At 40.5% G+C, this 13,549-nt stretch overlaps 1 long non-coding RNA gene across 1 annotated transcript; it reads right to left on the bottom strand.

The window, feature by feature from the left end:
- Nucleotides 1-1,120: 1,120 nt before the first annotated feature.
- On the bottom strand, nt 1,121-13,311 carry LOC122460716. Its single transcript, XR_006282174.1, has 3 exons — nt 13,082-13,311; nt 9,870-9,876; nt 1,121-1,132 (listed from the first exon to the last, which is right to left on the bottom strand). It is a non-coding gene; the product is annotated as an uncharacterized LOC122460716 (long non-coding RNA).
- Nucleotides 13,312-13,549: the final 238 nt, after the last annotated feature.

Below are 13,549 nucleotides of genomic sequence, written 5' to 3'. Positions count from 1 at the left end.
TGCATAGATAGTTTGACCTGGTTGGAGAAGACTAGCAGGCAAAGAACTGAAAACTGTATAAAGTGACCACCCTGATGCATGGGCAAGAGGAGACACTCACCCTGTGACAAGAGACTGTACCCAGAGAGAGTGGCCCTGTGGGAGGGCCTGAAATACTTTGACCCCTGCCAGGGTCTCCGTGTGGAAGATGGGTAACACCTGGTAAGCTAGACATGCATATAAACTGTTTATTGTTTTCTTTAAATTGTGTTTTCTCTGTAATGCTTTTGTTCTGAATAAATAGTACATTGCTCTTTGAAAACAGGCCGGTCACTGGTTCATCCAGTCACTGCCCTTGAGAGAATAGGACTGTCTGTAGTGAACTGCAGTCATATCTACTGAGGTGATCACAGTAAATTGCAGGAAACTGCAACCTAAATCCACGGTCTGGAGGGAGTGGATCACAGGATCCTGTCCCAAGAAAGGTGACCTCCAGAGGCCTGAAACCTAAATGAGGTTCCCTTGGAGGCCACAAATGACAGTGGAAATTACCTCAAGAACTGAGACACCTGGCATGATATAAAAAAAATTTAATCAGTAACAACAAATAACTGTTTCAAGACTGTTCAGGTTAAGTATCACATGGTAATAGAAATCTTAAGAGTTCCAATGTTCAAAGAATGGACTTCAGAAGTTTCATAGTGCGTCACTATCACAGGGTGACTGGTCCCTTTAAGAGGAAGCAGGGCCAGTGTTCCTGTGACTCATCAGCTGCCTCCTATTTGGGGTTAAATGAAGGCAGCTGGACCTAAGAAGGGGGAGATTCTGAGGCCTGGTCTAAACTTAAAAGTTGGGTCAGTCAGGGATGTGAAAAATCCACTCCCCTGACCCCTTAGCTATGTGGACCTAATCGGCAGCGTAGATGCAGTTATGTCAGTTTAAGAATGCTTCTCTCAACATAGCTGCCACCATTCAAGGAGGTGGTGTTCCTACACTGAACGAAAAACATCCTCCATGAGCATAGACTGAAGCCTGGTCTATATAGAAAATTAGGTCTGTATAACTATGTCGCTCAGGGTGTGAAAAATCCTGAGTGGTGTAGTTAAGTTGACCTAAGTCCCCATATAGACAGTGCTAGATCAACGGAAGAATTCTTCCATCTACCTAACTACTGCCTTTTGGGGAGGTGGATTACCTAAACAGATGGGAGTATTCCTCCTGTTGTCATTGGTAGTGTCTATGCTACAGCTCTATGGAAGAGGCTCAGCTGTACTGCTGTAGCATTTTAAGTGGAGACCAGCCCTGTGTCTACAATACAGGGTCATGCTGGCATAGCTAAGGTGTTATAGCTATGTTGGTATAGTCTCTGCAGCACATAGAAAGGGGGAATCAGTCAGGAAAGGGGCAGGTGAGAGCTGCCTTGGAGAAGACTGAAAGAATCCAAAGGGCAGGTGAAACACAAGGAACAGGAGAGAATTGCTTGAGGGAATGAGCTGCAGAAGACCTGAAGGAGAATAGCAACTGGAAGCTGTTGGTGATAAGTGCAGTATGTAACCATTGTGCTGGGTGATGTCAGCAGCATCAAGGGTTGGGCTCAATACCTACGGTGGGTTCTTAGCATTACAAAACAGAACTGACGCAAGTCCCATTCAGAAGTCTGGGAAAACTAAACACTACCCCGGGGTGCCTCTAATAGGCAGTTCTTACCCACTTGCAAACACTGACTGTGGGTATGAAAAAAGAGAACTTTTATTAAGAGAAAAAGGAAACCCAGCATTAATTTGGGAAAATGATTCAGAATTATGTAAAACACCCACCCCAAAGTATCTTGGGCAGTTCAAGTGCACGTTCAACCAATGAATGTCCACTCCCCTTTTCAACCAATAACATGTCATTCCCCCTTTCCCTCAACTGCACCCCTACTGATGGTTTGTCATCTGAGGTCAGCAAAGTCCCAGAAGTATGTTCAGGTGTGGGTCAACCTCCCACCCCGGCCAGAGAAGGGGCAGTCAAGTGATAACTGCTGCTCGCTGCTGTCGCGGCTTGACACTGCCTTCAGCTTCAGTGGCGCGTTGTGAGGTTCCTCCACCTAACCCAGCCCTTAGCGATTTCACTGGACAGAGGTGAACCTCACTGCTGCTGTCCCCTCTGCAGGGAACCCTCTTGTGGGAGATCTGACTTGGGGCTACAGAAGAATCATGGGAGAGATATGGGTCTTGGAACTCTCAGGTGGATGGCCTGGAGAGTAGGACCTGCAGCAGGGGCTAAAGGAACTGGGTAATGACTATCAAGTGGCTGACTTGTGAACAGTATTGAAGAGCTGCTGCATTGTAACCTTGTTTTTAATTGAGGTTTTGAGAGGAACTGTTTTTGCTACCCAGGACATTCATCTCTATGGGCCATATAGAGGGGAGATGGATGTGGGTCATGCCATGGCCTGCTACCGGAGGGCACCCCAGGTGGGGGCCGTCCTTTTATAGTCTTAGTGAAGAACTGGTTTGTAGACTAAGAAATAATAAGACTTAAAAAAAACCCCACGGAATCCTTGGCTAGATACAATGGTATAAATTAGGCTATTCCTTTTGTTGTGCTCCCTGTGGACCCGTTCTTGCAACAAGGTCAGCTTGTACAGAGACCTTTACAACTGTACAGAATCTCCCTTGAAGTCAGTGGTAGTCTACATGGACATAAAGAACTGGGTGAATGGATCCAGTTGCAAGGTTGGGACCTGTTCTTTTAAAATTGAAGTCCCCCAAGAAATCTTTAAAACATGCACGTGCGCGCACACACACACACACACACACACAGCACAATAAACAAAGATTGAGAAGATAGAGATTTTTTTGCTATTTCATAGTTACCTATCAAACTCAGGAAGTGTGGCAAACATCTTTTAAAAAACTGTTTTTTGGAGAACAAAAGGTTAGTAGTGCCTAGTACATTTCCCCCTTAAATGTATTATTCCTCCTCTTTCAAAAGTCACTTAACTGTGTTTTCTAATATCAGCCCCTACAGGATATGCATCCTCCCTTGCAGCTAGATCTTTAGTATTATATTATGATATGTTTACAATGATTGTGTAGTACTCTATTTTAAACGTTTGTGCAGCAAACCAAACATTTTTGCAGCTGAAGGAGGTGCTTTTGCTATTTCCCTAAAGCCATTTACATTGTGGTATCTTTAGAAGCAGTGTGAGATGCACGTATTCAGAGCCAGTCCTTAACTTATTAATAAGCATGAAGAACAATACACATGGTCAGCCTGTAACTTGTTTGAATACATATACGTACAATAACACTATTGTGTGGAAAGTTAATACAGTAAGTCTTTTTCAAAACTGGTACATCAGTTGCAGCTGGTACAGCTGATGCACTCAGATACTGCAATAATGAACAGCAGTATAAAACTAAGATGGGAAGCTACATCAATTATGAGTTGACATTTTCTTTTTAATATCCAAACTGCTCAAGTGTGAGGCATATGCATCTAGTCGAGACTTGCTTGAGTTTAGCCATATTGGATTTTTGTCCTTACAGGAAATCCTTTCCAGGCTCTGATTATCTCCCACAAGTAGTTTTTTCCCTCAGCTTTAAGGACGTATTGACTGACTATGTTGTTATGAAATGTGGCTGATACAGACAGGTGAAAAGAGAGGGAGATACAACTGGATATAGAGTAAATCACTGATAGCTAGCCCAAATAGTATGTATGTTTTACTTGGCTTTGCCAGGTAGAGTGTTTGAGTATAAGAAAAGACAGAGCCTATTGGAGCAAGCTGTGAGCAAACAGTAATCTACGACACTAAGAGCCACTATCTTTGTAAAGGCAGATAATGTGGAAAATCAATTTCCAGTGTATGTTCTTGTGAGGCTCACAAAGCCTGAGTCTCTAGGTCCCTCCACTTTTGGTATCCTGTAGACGTCTACATTTCTGCACTCATTTTAAAACTAGTAGATTCTAATCCTTTAGTTCTGGTGACTAAAAATTTCAAAATGCAGACTTTTGGGTAAGACCTCAGGTCAGTATGGTTTTTCCCCCCTAAAAATGACAGGTTATCTACATCCAATCATGAGTCAGGCCTCCAAAACCATGAGATTTAAAAATATATATATTTTTAGGTGACTTTCTTTGCTTTCTGGTTTCTGAATCTTTAGAGTGCTCTTGGGTCACACATTCAAGCTTGTCTCCACAATTATGAGGGCTAGAAATGTTTCTTGTAAATGAAAGATGAGATTCTCATATAATCTCTTGATTCTAGTAGCTTGGGCTTTTAAGAAAATCACCGAATATTGCAAGACCTGTGATTAAAATCACAAGGGGTAACAACAATGGGCTTTTCAGGGCCAGTCTATGAGCCCTGTGAGACGCTGTAAATGGAGTCAGTTAATTCTGACCCATGTCATGTGCCAAGGGTATTAATATTTTGTGATTCTAATCCATGCTAAGTGAGTGGTGCCAGGAAATAAAGATCAGTTTTTTACTAGTGTCCCTGTATGTCACTGCAGTGTCAGAATCTTAGCCAAAATGGAGCAGATGAAGCCAGCTGAACTCTGGTAGAGAACAGGGGGGAGTGGTTGTAGGACATCCACATTTTCCTGGAAGCCAATGGTATTGCATAGAATCCTTAGAGGGTGACTGTTTTATGTGGCAGGCCAGTGGCAATGGGATATATATTATATAATTATACTAATATATTTTAGTGCAAGCATTAACGGGACTACATACTGCTAGGTAAAGTCATCCAGAAATTGCAAGAGTACCATGATTTTTACTGTTTGTTAATAGTACGAGTGTCTTATGGTCTCTAACAAGCTGGAAATTATCAAAACTCTGCAACTACCTTATGAAACTCTTGCACATCCATACACTTCTCCAAACATTCTCTCTCTCTCTCTCTAAACGTGGTCTCAGAATCCTAAAGCTATGGGGAATAATGTGCTATGGGCTTCTAATCATCACCTTGTAACAGGATTAGCAGCCCATCATGCCCACAGCTTCTGGCATCTGCTGAATTGGCTGTAAGATTTTGAAACCGAGTATGTCAACAGCAGAAATATGGGGATTGATCCAAAGTCCGCTGAGGTCAACTGAAAGACTCCCATTTGCTTCCATGGGCTTTGGCTTCAATGGCTGTGATCAACAGATTCTTTAGATCCTCCTCTGCTTTATCCCACATCCACACGGAAACTCGTTGAACCAGTTACTAAAGCCCAAGCGTGAGACCATGGCTTCTTTATACTGGGTAAATGGGTTGGCTCAGCATAAAGGAGCTCTAAAAGCCCCTGATCCTGGCAAGGGAGGATTTCCTTGGTGCAGGAACAGTAGAAGAGAGCTGCAATGGCAAAAGACAACTCTTGGCATAGGGGACAGGGCTGGTGGTGGGAGGAGTACACCAGGAGTGGGATCACAGCACTGCAGTGACCCCACACAGTGCTACAGCACATAGGGAAGCCCAGGGAAGCTGTGTCATTTAGACAGCCCAGACCAGGAGTGAACAGCTGAGAACTAGAAGGGCACAAAGGTAGATTAAAGCCACCTCAGTCCCCCTTGCCTCTGGTCTGAGAGTTATGAGCTGTGTCTCTTAGAATTTCAGCAAACAACCTCACCCTGGAGGCAAATTAGGTATGATTTTGTTCCAGAATTGCAATGTACTGAAGAATCACATCAGTTCTGGGTAGGTCTTTGGCTCTTTTTCCAGGTCTGTCCACAAGATGTCCTCATCAAACACATGTGCCAAGAACATCTAGCTGAGTTAGTCATAGCCTATATTTTTCTCTGTTTAATTTTACTCCAGGTTATGTAATTGTCTTCAGAACTTGTTTTAATCTTATGTTACTCCTCAGGCCTCCCAGAAACTAAAATGTGGCATGTACAGAACTTCCACTCCCTCAAGGGGTTGCAGAATCTATCTTGTTTGGAAGACTTCAGAGGCACTTGTCATGTTAAACAGGATGTCACAAAAACAATGGCTTCAAAACAGCATTATGAAAACTGTCAGGGAGACAAGTACCCTCCTTAAAGTTAGGCATGTGCTTAAGGACCTTGTGAAATCAAGACTATAATGAGGAACTATCATTGTAACATCAAAACAACCTGTTCTTGGAAAAACGAAAGGCCCATTGTACAAAATTCAGATGTGAGTCGGTCTAAACTTTGCCAAAGAACAGTTGTGTGTATTTGTTTGGTTACTAGTTTTAAGACGCAGCTTCATAAATTTATGACTGGGATTATATGAGGGTATCACCTGTGATAGCAGGGGACTGGACTCAGTGTTCCAGGGAGTTTCAGTTTTATGTAGACCCAAGATTTTGATTCAGCTAATTAGGCAAAAGATCCAGATAGAAAGTTTGAAGCCAGGTCTCAAGTTCACCAAAGTTCAGAGTTGTTGTAATTTGGGGTTTTGGTTGAAGCAGGGTCAACAAAACTGTGAAGGGGCAAAATTCAAAACCCTATTAGGACAGGGTCAAAATGGGAAGATATAAGTTTGCTGACAGTAAAGGAATATGAAGAGGCGAGCAGCAGCTGTTATGCTGATAGCAGAAAGATGCAACACATTTGACCTGGCAACTGTTTTGGGACTTGACTATAGCAGAACAAAAGGACAGCTTGAAGGTACATGAAAACTCTTAACAACAAAAAGGGAAACACACGGATTTGATTCTCATTTACAAACTGGCCTGATCCCAAATAAAAACTAAAATGTAAATTGCTTTACATGAGCACAATATGTGAGAAAAAAACAAAATGAAATTCTGTACAGCGTTTTTATCTTGGGCTTCTCACCCCTGCAAATTGCATATTTCTGAGCGAGAGGAGTTGGACTGATAATATTTGCACCTCCCACTCTCCCTCATGGATTTATTCCAGGGAAGGTAGCATTAAATGTGGTCAAAGATTGTTCAGGGGATGAATTGCATCAGATTTTCCCCCTCCAGGAGCCCTTGCCAGCATTCCTCTATCCTGGGGTAGAACTGGATGGCTGTGAATCCCTGGCAGGGAGGTGATATGGAAGCTTTCTGAATGGCCCATCCTCAAATGGGCTTTCTGCTGCCTGGGGCCCTGGATTATGGATGTCAGAAGCTACAATGTTGGGGTTATTAGAAGCCAGGGTTAAGGTTCTCCCCATTGTACAGGGGACATTTGCAAAATTTGGATCACGATCTTGGTTCAGATTCTGGATACCCTGCAAACTCAGGATTATTTGATTCTGGGATTTTGATTTGAATTCCTCTGTAGCAACAGTGGTGGGAAAAACTGGTTTTGAATAAAATGAAAGAGATGTAAGCTTTCACTTTAGGAATTAATTTAAATAGAATAGATATAATATAATATAATATAATATAATAATATCTCTCCTCTGTTTTTTCCACCAAGTGCATCCGATGAAGTGAGCTGTAGCTCACGAAAGCTTATGCTCTAATAAATTTGTTAGTCTCTAAGGTGCCACAAGTACTCCTTTTCTTTTTGCGAATACAGACTAACACGGCTGCTACTCTGAAACCTTTAAATAGAATCTTTTCTTGGAATTTGACAATGCATTAACTTTCAAATGGAATATGTCCCTGGTTATCTGGGTTTCTTGGGGACCTGCTGTGGGGACCAATTTCTGCCTAATTGGTACAAGAGAGTATTGGGGAGTCTCACGGCAGCCTGAACATGAAAGATTTACAGCCCTATTTCCAGGTTTTCTGTGTGTTGGGAGAAGTTTAGATAAACTTCTGAAATTCTGGATGCTTAACATAAATTTTAGAAAGCCTGATTCTCCATTACCTTGTAACTTATGCAAACCCTGTGTAAAGTGAGTACGCTGATTTGATAGAGTTTTACAGCCACTTCCTAGTCACTTTGCACACATGTAAATGGAAACATCAGATGCAAGGCAGTGGAGAAGCAGTCTCAAAATCTTCTGAGGTTCATCTATCTTTTACCCTTTTATCTTTTACCATTTATCTTTTAAATGCAGCATAAAATTAGGGAAAATATAGTATTAGAGCTGGTCTTAAAATTTCCATTATGTAAGAAATTCCGACATTCAATTCCATTCAGAACATTTATTTTATGTTGGAATTTCCAAAAAAAAAAAAATCCATTTTTTTTTCAGTTCAGTTGAAACTTTTCAGTTTCATTTTAACTTTTTATTTTTTTTTACTTTATAAATTGGTAATTTAGTTTTGAAATTACTATTCTAATTGATAAAGTGGTTGGGAAATTGGAAATTGGGAAATATTACTTATTTTTATATATTTATTATAATATAAATATAAAATAAAATACTTTTCATTTTGAAATTTATTATAATATTGAAATAAAAGACAGAATCATTCCATGTTGAAGCAATTTTTCTAAACAAAATTTTTCTCAAAATTGACATGTTCCTATGGAACAATTAGATTTCAAATCATTGTCATTTTCTTATGGGAAAAGAAATCACTCGGAAAATTCCTGCCCAGATCTAATAGTGATGTTTACTTAGGTTCTCAGCTGCTATGATAATGAGTGCAGCATGTAGATCTGATCCATAGCCTAATCAGTGGACAGACTCCCATTGGCTTCAATGGGCTTTGGCTTTGGCCCTTTCTTTGATAGTTCCCAAAACTCTTGTGTAAACATACTTTGTAAATGTGTTAAAGGGACTTTGTCAAGCTTGGCAGGTGCATAATAATAATAAAAAACCCACCTACTCTCAGAAGTGCCAAAGTTTGTGGATGGGTTGTCTACTTCGGCCTGAGATTAAACGTAACTGCAGCTCTGGTGCTGGGTGAACTGATAATTTCACTATAATGCCAAGGGATGTGGCAGAATAAAGTGAAGGTGTGTGGGTGTGGAGGGATTTTAAATGGATATGGTCTTTGTTTAGGACTAAAATTTGTGTTTTGGAAAGAATGTTTTATAAAGAACTGGAATAGAAAAGTTTACTATGATTTATTATTTCAGTAAAAACATTTATGGGCATCACCAGAAGGAGCTGCCAAGTTCTGTTTAACTGAACATATAGTAACTAGTTCTTGGAGAAAACTGTGGTGTCCGCTGTGGTGAAATTTTCTTTAGCAGTTCTTCCATAACTCTTTGACAGGAATAATTTCTTGGGCAGAGCTGCTTGCTACACAATATATCCATAGCATCAAACTAAAGCATTACAATTATAGATTCCTTTTGTAGTGCTGGACTGACAACATCATTGTAATTATTTAAAAATTAATAAGAGCCTGATCCAAAGCCCTCTGAAGTCAGTGAAAAGAATTCTGATGACTTCAATGGACTTTGGATCAGGCCCTATGTGAATGCTAGTAGGACACCAGTCTTGCAAGTGTTTTAGTCAATGGGACTTGGGCTCCTAAATCACTGAAGCACTTTTGGAAATCCCACCCTAAGACTCTTACCTCCCTCCTTTGTAATGTGATGCTTACATTGGCTGTGTTATATTGTAAAGGCAAGTTAATTCCCTGCCTTCTATCACTGCCTAGGTCTATTTCAGCATCACTGCTTTCTAGGTTTCTCTTCTCCCTGGGGTATAAGTTTTTAATTATTTTATTAACGGTCGAATCTTCACAGTGCTAAAACAACAAAAAAAGTGCAGACCAATCTTTTCACCAAACTTAAATTATTCTGATAGGTCAGTTGTAATTTCTGAAATGGCAGCTCCAGCATAACTACCATTGTGCACTGCCTCATGTAACTTCTTTCCAGCCAGTATGTGTCTGCCTTTTGGTAATGCCTTTGATTCCCGTTTTGTAGCCAGTTTTCAGTTGACTGAGATGTAATTTACTTCTGTCCGCCACTTTTTCGAGGCACTTGTTGCATCTGTAACATTAATATATTATGTGGAAGTTTGTCAAATGATTTCCAAAAATCCCAGGAAATGCTGTCCACATTATCCCCGAAAGATATACACTGCTCCTCTACATACACTCCATATCAACAATAGTGTACCATGAAATACTGAATCATAGCTGGTCAAATCCTTAAGGGTCTTGAAAAAAGATCCATGCTCTTTATCTATGATACTTACAAGACTCCCATTACTGCACTGTCTTAGCATCTCACAATATCCATTTGACAAAGGGAAGTACTGCTAGCCCCATTTTACAGATGAGAGGCTGAGAAAGAGAGAGACTGACCAGTACAAGGACACACAGGGAGTCTGTAGCAGAGTTTCATGATTCTGGGGCCAAGATTTCTCAAAAAGTTTACTGAGGCTCCCATATCTTCCAGCAAAACACAAGGTCGGTTTTTAAGCAACCTTAGGTTGATATGTGGTCTTGGACCAGCCAAAAATAGCTAATGGTTTTGGATGAGTTTCACTTGGAATTTTTGGAGAAACTGTATCTCAAAGCAAATCTCAAAAAGGGGGCAAACCCAGAAGAAAGTGAAAACAGGAAGGAAAAAGGTCCTGTGAACAAAACTTACCAACTTTCTGACAAGGGATTTGTTGAAGAATATAAAAACAACCGTGATATAATCCCACAAACTAACATTAGGGATGAATTTGGCCTGTTGTGTTTAGAAACAATGTGCCAATACTATTTATAGTATTATGCTACATAGTACTAGAACGCTACATAGTACTAGAACACTACGTCTTAGTACGTCCCAGAGTTACAGCAGTAATACCATGCACACAATATAGAAAACAGCCCTAATAATGAACTACTAAAATCAGGTTGACATGCTTGTATTACTCTACACAGTGCAGGGTAGAGAGAAAAACATCAGAAAGTAACACTCCTATGCATAGACTACCAAAAAACCCTATAAAGTTGCCAGTATCTGCAGGATGGGACACATTGTGTGTTACTGTGGAGGTTCTATTAGCGGTATCCTTCTGAGAAGCTTTAGTTCCACAGAAAGCATGGACAACTGGAAAAAGGCCCAACAATCTCACTATTGTTTCCGAAAGGGCCTGGGGACATACCAGGAAATTACGCACATGTTAGTGTAACTTAATTTTAAAAAGAAAGCTATTTGAGCAGCTTGATTAATGATGGCCAGCCAGGTTTCAGGAAAAGGAGCTCATGTCTAATTAGCCAGCTGGAATCTTGGAGGGGATTTCTGCCACCATATATTCCTATTACATTAAGCAACAGCAAATTGGCTACTATGTGATATTTATGGTAGGAAAATATTTGGTCTGTCAACCCTGCAAACTTCCTTTTCATGACAAAGTGAAGTTCCTGGCTTTTTAGAAAATTCTTCACAAAATATAAGTTTATTCACTATCAGGCTTTTTAACATGTAATTGTATTTTCACCTTTAACACTCTCCCAAAAACTCTTTCAGAAGGTTATAAAACATGTATCAATCTTTGCGGTTATTCCACTCACTTGACAGGCAGCTTTACAAATTTTTTGACCCATAGGGTTTTTCAAATGAATAAGCTTTGCACATAATGTGGTAGCTCTTTCAAAGAGTAGGGATGTACAGGTATTTAACCCTTTTTTAGGGATTTGGATTCATTGAAGAAGATTTTTCAGGACCACAAAGAGAAAAGCACAAGATGCAATGGTTCATCTGAAAGAAGAATTTTTGAGATGAGGCCATAGGTTCTTGGCAGTTGAAACAATACAGTCTGATATTATTCATTGTATGGATGATGGACTTATTGCCAGTACACATCAATGTAGAGGACCAACATTTAATTCCATAAGGGAATATATCAGAGAGTCCTAATTTGTATTTAAGAAAGCAGAAACAAAAAATCCTCACCCAGTGAAGAGATTCAAGGATGCTGTTGCAGAGATGGGAGTGAAATAATTCCTTTGTGTATGTGACTGTTCTGTTTATTTTAGTGCACTGTCTTATATCCGGGTTTTTGCTGGGGACAGCTGTCATTTTATTTTTTATTTCGGGGAAGCCTGTTACACAGAGGCACACTAACCTCTCCATGAGGGAGAGCACACTGTTGTTCTTTGTTGTTTTCCTTTAGTCAAGAATAAGTTACTTAGACTGAAAGTATATGTAGGGTTACCATATGTCCAGGTTTTCCCAAACATAACCTCTTTTTTGGTAGTCTGCTCTACGTCTGGGTGGATTTTTGAAATAAAAGTCAAAGTCCGTGTTTTTTGCAGAGCAGACATTGCAGCTCAGAAAGCGCCCTGATTAGTCCACTTCCTGATTTGGTCCCCCCCCATTCCTCCCCGCATCTGCAGCTGGTTGGTGCATTCCCCTGCAGCCCTGATTCTTAGCTCTGGGAGGAGGTCCTGCAGGGAGGCTGACTGATGGCTGGTGCTGGATCCTGGATTTGCACTAGCTGCCTTGCCACCATAACAGGGAGCGACATTGCCCTCTACCTCCAGTGAGCACCCATCCAGCTTCCCCCTTTCCCCCATTCCCCCCTTCCCCCCACAGTGTCCTCTTTTTGGGAACCTGAAATATGGCAACCCTAAGTATATGTATTGCCCTGTGTGCATGGAAAACATAACAATATTAATGTTTTGGGTTTTGTTTATTAAAGACTAACACATTATATTTAAACAAACCTATTTTGTCACCATAGTTCACCAGCTGGTCTTTTAAAAAAAAAGAAAGAAAAAGAAAAACCAGAGACCAGAGCATGCTGTACTTGTTGCCTGAAGCTGCACAGTTAAAACCTTTAATAATAATAATGCTTTCAGTTGCTTTTTCTTTTTAATTCCATAGTTGTCAGATACTCTGCTGCACATCAAAGGAATTTTGGTTTTAAAAGGAATGGTGAGTGCTATACACTCCATTTCATAAAATCATAGAAGGGACCTCGAGAGGTCATCTAGTTCAGTCCCCTGCACTCATGGCAGGGCTAAGTATTATCTAGACCATCCCTGACAGGTGTTTGTCTAACCTGCTCTTAAAAATCTCCAATGATGGAGATTCCTCAACCTCCCTAGGCAATTTATTCCAGTGCTTAACTAGACTGACAGGAAGTTTTTCCTAATGTCCAATCTAAACTGCCCTTGCTGCAATTTAAGCCGATTGCTTTTTGTCCTATTCTCAGAGGTTAAGGAGAACAATTTTCCTCCCTCCTCGTAGGTCATGTTTTCTAGAACTTTAATCATTTTTATAGCTCTTCTCTGGACTTTCTCCAATTTGCCCACATCTTTCCTGAAATGTGGTGCCCAGAACTGGACACATGTCTTGCTTATAACAGTCCTGCTAATACATCCCAGAATGATGTTTGCTTTTTTTGAAACAGTGTTATACTGACTCATACTTCGCTTGTGATCCACTCTTACTCTCAGATCTCTTTCCACAGTACTCCTTCCTAGGCAGTCATTTCCCATTTTGTATGTGTGCAACTGATTGTTCCTTCCTAAGTGGAGTACTTTGTATTTGTCCTTATTGAATTTCACCGTATTTACTTCATACCATTTCTCCAGAACATTTTTAATTTTAATCCTGTCCTCCAAAGTATTGCAACCCCTCCCAGCTTGGTATCGTTCACAAACTTTATAAGTGTACTTTCTATGCCATTATCTAAACCATTGATGAAGATATTGAACAGCACTGGTCCTAGAACTGATCCCTGTGGGACCCCACTTGATATGCCCTTCCAGTTTGACTGTGAACCACTGATAACTACTCTCTGGGAATGGTTTTC

Source organism: Dermochelys coriacea, chromosome 1, assembly GCF_009764565.3.
Source record: "Dermochelys coriacea isolate rDerCor1 chromosome 1, rDerCor1.pri.v4, whole genome shotgun sequence".
Classification (NCBI taxonomy): Eukaryota; Metazoa; Chordata; order Testudines; family Dermochelyidae; genus Dermochelys; species Dermochelys coriacea.
Note: the sequence above shows the minus strand (reverse complement) of the source record. Positions and strands in the feature narration are given on the sequence as shown.